This window comes from Bos mutus, chromosome 13 (genome assembly GCF_027580195.1).
Source record: "Bos mutus isolate GX-2022 chromosome 13, NWIPB_WYAK_1.1, whole genome shotgun sequence".
NCBI lineage: Eukaryota > Metazoa > Chordata > Mammalia > Artiodactyla > Bovidae > Bos > Bos mutus.
This window is the reverse complement of record NC_091629.1, coordinates 40,848,971-40,856,194: the sequence shown is the minus strand read 5'-3', so window position 1 is coordinate 40,856,194 and position 7,224 is coordinate 40,848,971. Positions and strand designations below refer to the sequence as shown.

General features: G+C 45.2%; 1 pseudogene; it reads left to right on the top strand.

Moving 5' to 3' along the window:
* The first annotated feature begins 1,597 nt into the window (after positions 1–1,597).
* LOC102277547 (large ribosomal subunit protein uL22-like) lies at positions 1,598–2,166 on the top strand (annotated as a pseudogene).
* Positions 2,167–7,224: the final 5,058 nt, after the last annotated feature.

Below are 7,224 nucleotides of genomic sequence, written 5' to 3'. Positions count from 1 at the left end.
TCTGTTTCATCTCATCAACAGGCTCTTTGGTTCTTCTTCACTTTCTGCCAAGAGGGTGGTTCATCTGCATATCTGAAGTTCTTGATATTTCTCTCGGCAATCTTGATTCCAGCTTGTGCTTCCTCCAGCCCAGAGTTTCTCATGATATACTCTGCATATAAGTTAAATAAACAGGGTGACAATATACAGCCTTGATGTACTCCTTCTCCTATTTGGAACCAGTCTGTTGTTCCATGTCCAGTTCTAACTGTTGCTTCCTGACCTGCATACAGATTTTTATGTATAATTAATTCCACGTGTGGGCTTGTGTATGCTCAATTGTGTCCAGGTCTTTGCAAGCCCATGGACTGTATAGCCCACCAGGCTCCTCTGTCCGTGGGGTTTTTCAGGCAAGCATACTGGAATGGGTGGCCATTTCCTTTTCCAGTGACCTTCCTGACCCAGTCAGGAAGTCTTCTGCATTGCAGGTAGATTATTTCCTGTCTGAGCCACCAGGGAAGCCCAGTTGTAACTTAAATGGGCACAATTAAGTTGAAGGTTGGTTTAAAAAAAAAAAAAAAGAAGAAGAAAGAAAGCCACAAGATATGCTGTGTCTCTGTGGTACCTGAGATGAGCTGCAGTTGAGAGTACCTGCAGGGCCCCATCCTTGCCCTTTGAACCTGCCGCAGAAGCAAGGTAGCCTGCTCCTCTCACCCTCTGACCCACAACTGGGGAGGTCCTGGCAGATTCTCTTGTCTATTGGGCAGTGATGTGGGGAACAAGCCCAGGTAAATTTGAACATGAACCATGAAGCCACAGAGGGGGAGCCATGAGTAAGTAAGCCTCTTGACTTCGCCCATGCAGGGGACAGTTGGTCTGAAAGCTTGGCTTACAAAGATGTGCTTTTGTGCCACAGCTGCCAGGCAGAATGGACGCCCATGTGGCCTGCTGAGCACAGCCATCGTGGTCCCACAATTTGGCTCTGCAGCCCAAAAGCGGATTTTCCGCCCTGCAATAAAACAATGTGATTCCCTGAGTGCCAAACCCGGGGTGTGCCCTGAGCCCTGGCAACATCTGTGCTGAGAGTGCTCCTTCCAAGACTGCAGCTTTCTGCTTGGTGCTCACATCTGCTGTCACCAGTCAGCTCTGGTGACAAACAGTCACACTCCATTGGTTTCCTCCCATATTTCCTGGGACATCTTCAGGGTAAAAGGGAGTCTCCAATTATGTGCTCCTATTTTTTTTTCTTTCCAAATCAAGACAATGTTCAGCAACTAATGGCATATTTTAAATATGCCAGGAAGATCTGCATTTTTCTCCAAGGAAGAACCAAGTGACAGCACCTGCTTAAATGCAGCCTCCTTCCGGGTGGTAATCGGTGGACCTGCTGTGCAGGACAGCAGGGTATTTTGCCCTGCTGAGAAAAACCCTTTTTGTTTGGGGTGGGTGGGACTTTTTAACATATGCGCTCCTGCAGAGGCATCTCGGCAAGGCCTTTGTTAAGATGTATTTCTCAGCGTTTATTAGTGAGATTTGGTTCAGGGAGACTGTCTTCTGGAGAGGTAAAACCTTAGCTAGGAAGGCCATGTTGGTGGGGCCTTTCCGGTAAGCAGCCTGAGGTGACCCCTAAAAATGGTGTGCTATTCACTTGACCCAGAAAACCCCACAAAATCATGCAAATCAAGAGGTTCAAATCTTCGTGTTCACTTTAAGAACACTCATGAAACTGCCCAGGCCATAAAGGGTATGCATATCCAAAAACCACCAAGTATCTGAAGGATGTCACTTTAAAGAAGCAACGTGTGCCATTCCGTGGTTAAAACGGTGGAGCTGGTAGGTGTGCACGGGCCAAACAGCAGGGCTGGATGCAGGGTTGGTGGCCTAAAAAGAGTGCTGAATTTTTACTACACGTGCTCAAAAATGCAGAGAGTAATGCTGAACTTAAGGGCTCAGATGTAGATTCTCTGGTCATTGAGCACATCCAAGTGAACAAAGCCCTCAAGACGCGGCACAGGACTTACAGAGCTCACGGTCGGATCAGCCCCTACATGAGCTCCCCCTGCCACATTGAGATGATCCTTACTGAAAAAGAACAGATCGTTCCTAAACCAGAAGAGGAGGTTGCACAGAAGAAAAAGATATCCCAGAAGAAACTGAAGAGACAAACACTTATGGCCCGGGAATAAATGCCGCAAAAAATAAATGCAAGTAAAAGTGTTGGTTGTCTTAATTAGTAAATGTATTTCAAGTGTTAGCACACACACAAAAAAGAGATGGTAGGGATTTGGTGACTAGTGATTCCACAGCTGGTACCAGGGTCTTCTGGCTGCAAGAAGGCTGGTTGTTGGGGGAGGGAGCAGCTGGGCGGACGGTCCTGCAAAGGGTGGTCGGCAAGAAACGAACATTGCACACGTCACTGGGCCCACTGGGGTCTGCCTTTCCCTACCCTGTGATTCCCCCAGAATCTCCATAGATGTCCCCAGTGAGAATGTAGTCTTCTTTTTACTAAAAAAATTATTTGGCTGCACTGGGTTTTAGTTGTGGCACACAGGGTCTTCCGTTCTAGCATTCAAACTCTTAATTGTGGCATGTGGGATCTAGTTCCCTGACCAGGGATCAACCCCGGGCCCCCTGCATTGGACTGTGGAGTGTTAGCCACTGGACCACGAGGGAAGTCCAGAGAATGCAGTCTCTGCAGCTAAGAAAGCTTGAGTTTAGGGATTCCTGGTGGAGCAACCTCTGTCCCCCATCTGTAGCATGAGGGCCTTGTTGCAGGATTGTGGAAGGGATTCAATGGGAACATCCTAGACAGAGCTGGCCAGCAGTGCGGGGCAGGCTCAGTACACCCCTCTCTGCCTGGTCGAATGGGGCTTAGGCAGGTTCCTCTCAGCTCTATGAATCTTTAGTCTTCCCTGGAGGCTGTGCACGCGGCCCTTTTATCCTGGAATGAGGTTTCCCGGCTGGCTGACTTTCTCTCCATGTTTGATAAAACTTAACCCATAGACTTTTCATAGGAGCATCACTTAGAAAAATCTAAAGTGGAAACAGCAAATGTCCACCAGCTGGAGAGTAAATTGACAAAATGTGGTCTATGCATACCTTGAGGGTATTAAGGAGCTCTGATAGACACTACCTCATGGATGAGTCCCCAAATACGGTGCAAAGGGAAAGAAGGCAATCACAAAAGGTTGCATTGTGTTTGATTCCATTTATATGATGGGCTGGGGGAGGGAGGGTTGGGGAGTGACTGCTGATGAGTGTGCGATTTCTTTTTGGGGTGATGACAGTGATCTAAAATCAGATGATAATGGTGGTTTCACAGTTGTCTATGGGCATGCCTCATTTTATTGTGCTTTACTTTAGTAAGCTTCACTGATACTGCATTTCTTTTTAATAAATAGAAATTTTGTGGCAACTCTGCTTCAAACAAGTCTGTTAGTATCATTTTCCAAGTGTTATTTTAAAATTAAGGTCTGTATATTGTTTTTTTAAGATACAGTGTTGCTGCTGCTGCTGCTAAGTCGCTTCAGTCATGTCGGCCATAGACGGCTGCCCACCAGGCTCCCCCATCCCTGGGATTCTCCAGGCAAGAACACTGGAGTGGGTAAGATACAATGTTATCACATATTTAATAGAATGCACTATAGTGTAAACATTACTTTTATAATCACTGGAAAACCAAAAAATTCCTATGACTTGCTTTATTGTGATCATCATTTAGTTCCGTAACTGAATCTAAAATATCTCCAAGATATGCCTGTAAATATAAAAATAATTGAATTATATATTTTAAATAGGTAAAGCTGTGAGTTGTACAAATTAAATCTTAAAGTTGTTAATTAACAGAAAATGAATTATTGTCCTTCAATGTCTGTTTTGTCTGCATGGTATACCACACATACTTTTGTATACAATGTATGCATTTATATCCCTTGTACACAATGCATATGTTTATGTGTAAGACAGAAAATTATCAGAGAGAAACTTATACTGCTGCTGCTGCTGCTGCTGCTAAGTCGCTTCAGTCGTGTCCGACTCTGTGCGACCCCATAGACGGCAGCCCACCAGGCTCCCCCATCCCTGGGATTCTCCAGGCAAGAACACTGGAGTGGGTTGCCATTTCCTTCTCCAATGCATAAAAGTGAAAAGTGAAAGTGAAGTCGCTCAGTCATGTCCGACTCCTAGCGACCCCATGGACTTCAGCCTACCAGGCTCCTCCGCCCATGAGATTTTCTAGGCAAGAGTACTGGAGTGGGGTGCCATCGCCTTCTCCGGAAACTTATACTATGTTTTACTTAATCAAGTTAGATTAATGCAATGGTTCTCAAACACTGATTCATGGACTAGTGTTATTTAGTTATGAAATATTAAAAAAAATAAGACAAAGTAGGTAATAGTACTTTATCAATTCTTTGGGCACCTGATACAAAGAGTTAACTCATTGGAAAAGACCCTGATGCTATGAAAGATTGAGGGCATGAGGAGAAGGGGGCAACAGAGGATGAGATGGTCGAATGGCATCATTGACTCACTGGACATGAGTTTGAGCAAACTTCGGGAGATAATGAAGGACAGGGAAGCCTGGCGTGCTGCAGTCCATGGGGTCGCAAGGAGCTGGACATGACCGAGCAACTGAACTACAACAACTAAGGTTAATTTTTTAGTTTTGACAAATGTGTTATGTTTATAAGACATCATCATTGCAAGAAGCTGGGTGAAGAGTATATAGGAACTCTGCCCTATTTTTGCAACTTTTCTGTAAATATAAAAATTCTCCAGAATGAAAGTTTACTTAAATAACCCCTCCCTCCAAGCAACAACAAGCAACAAAACAAGGATGATGGTAATGACTTTAGTACACACTCAAGACTAGAAGACTCTCCTTTATTCTAAAATTATACTCTTTCAACCTTTTGCTGTTAAAGTGTCCTTTTATGAAGTGGAGTTAGATGGAAATTGTATTTGTTTCCCACTTGAGTACATAAAAAATGACAATTCTAGGTGAGTTCTCCAGGTTTGCAACAGATGCTGTTGGGGTCCTGTCCCCATTGTCAGCCTTCAGTCTTGCCTGCATGGCTGGGAGTCGCTAAGACATGCTGTCCACACTGGCCCCTAAGGCCCCAGTGAGACTGAGCCCCCTTGGTCCACACAGGCACCCTGCCCTTTGATGTGCATCCATCATATTGGCTCCTTCCTTACCTGCCTCACCTCCCCACCCCCAATGGTGTTGGCTGGGACCACTTGAATTTCCTGCTCTGAGAGCCTTGGTCTTCTCCAGGGGTAGCCAAATTAAGTCACTTGAGGCTTGTGAATTCCCAGTCCTGGGGACCACAGACTAAAAGTTAGGCAGAGACATGGACTAATGTATATAGCCCTCAGGATGGCTGTTAGCAACAGCCACGCTCAGTGATGGACCTACGGTAGATTCCTGAAGCTGCCACGAAAAAGTCCCAACAATTGAGTGACGTGTGTAGCAGAAATCTAAGTCTCACGTTTCTGCAGGCTCAAAGTCTGAAACTGAGGCATTGGAAGGGCCCTGCTCCCTCTGAAGGCTTGGGGAGCATCAGCCCTGGCCTTGTCTAGCTTCCCACTGTGGCTGGCCAGCCGTGCCTCTCCTCGGCTCACTCTGCATCACTCTCACCCCTGACTCTGTCTCACGTGGTGTTAGTTCTCCTGCGCACCTCTGCTTTCCTCTCCTTGTCTCATACTCCAGTCGCATTGCACTAAGGGCCACCTTACCCCAGTGTGTATCCAAATAAGGTCACATCCTGTGATTCTGTGAGAACATGGATCTTTGAGGGACTCCACCCAACCCCAGGCAGGATGCAGCGAGAAAGGAGACGAGACCTGCCTCAAGATGCTGTCACATGTGTGGGCCTTGTGGGGGTGGGGAGATTTTAACTGAACAAACACACTCATCAGTGAATAACAACAAAGGTGAAGACTTTCCAGGGCTTCCCTGGTGGCTGAGTGGTGAAGAATCCCCTTGCCAGTGCAGGAGATGTGGGTTCCATCTGTGGGTGGGGAAGATCACCTGGAGAAGTAAATGGCTACACACTCCTGTGTTCTTGCCTGGGAAATCCCATGAACAGAGGAGCCTGGCAGGCTTACAGTCCATGAGGTCGCAAAGAGTCAGACATGACTGAGGGACTAAGCACACAGTGGCTTTGCTAGCAGGGCCCACACTTGCTGGCTGCAAACCACAGTAGCGGTTACACCCAGAAAAACCACACTCAGCACTGGCTTACAACATAAGTGGCCTAAGTAATTGCATCTGAAGCCCCATTTGCAGAAAGGGGCTGACTGACAGTTCATTCTCTCTGAGACATTGAGATTGATTACCTAAGAAAGACAAGGAAATCGCATAGGAAGCCCCATTATTGGGGCAAAGTGTGTAACTCTGTAACTCAGTAACTGCACTGCGTCCACGAAGCAGGGGGTTCGACGCCGGGCTCTCTGGGAAGCTCTAGATATGAAATGACTTTGCATGATGCAGCTCCGATGCTAAAAGCGCAATGCTCAGGACTACATGATTCAGTGAGAAAATATAAATGGAAAATTACTGGAGCTGAAATTTTATTGCCAAGTTATTTATCTTTGTTATTACTTTCCGAATCCTTTTGTGCGTTTTGTTCACGGCGCTGGATAGAGGCACTCTTACTTACACTTTAAACAGAGATTAGGAGGGAAAAATATTCCTCACGACACCACAAAATACCAGATTAAGTCTCAGCCAGGCCTGTGACTTCTCTCATTACAATGAAATATCTAGACACTGAAGCAACAATAATAGTTAAAAAAAAAAAAAAGTTCTGCAGTTCTTTTCACAGACAGTTCACATGGCTTCCTATTGATGCCACTTAGCATTTCTTATTAGAATAATAATGTGAGAACAGGGTTCCCAAAGACATGGCCTGGAATTTCCTAATTTCCTAATTCCAGCCTCCAGCTCATCAGGCAGGTATTCTGGATCACTTCCAGGAGGGGATGGGTGATGGTGACCTAGGTGAATCAGACCAGTAAGATAATATCAATATTAATAACAATAATAACCTGCCTTTTCCTCTTACAGAGCTCTGTTTCCTTTTTTTATTTAATTAAAAATTGCATACGATTTTATTAAATTGAAACTGATTTTCTTTGTAAAATAAAAAAGACATGTAAAACAGATGATACATAAACATACATATTTATATGTTCTAGCAGAAGTTCAAATTTTTTTTGCATTCATTCTTTGAGCAATGA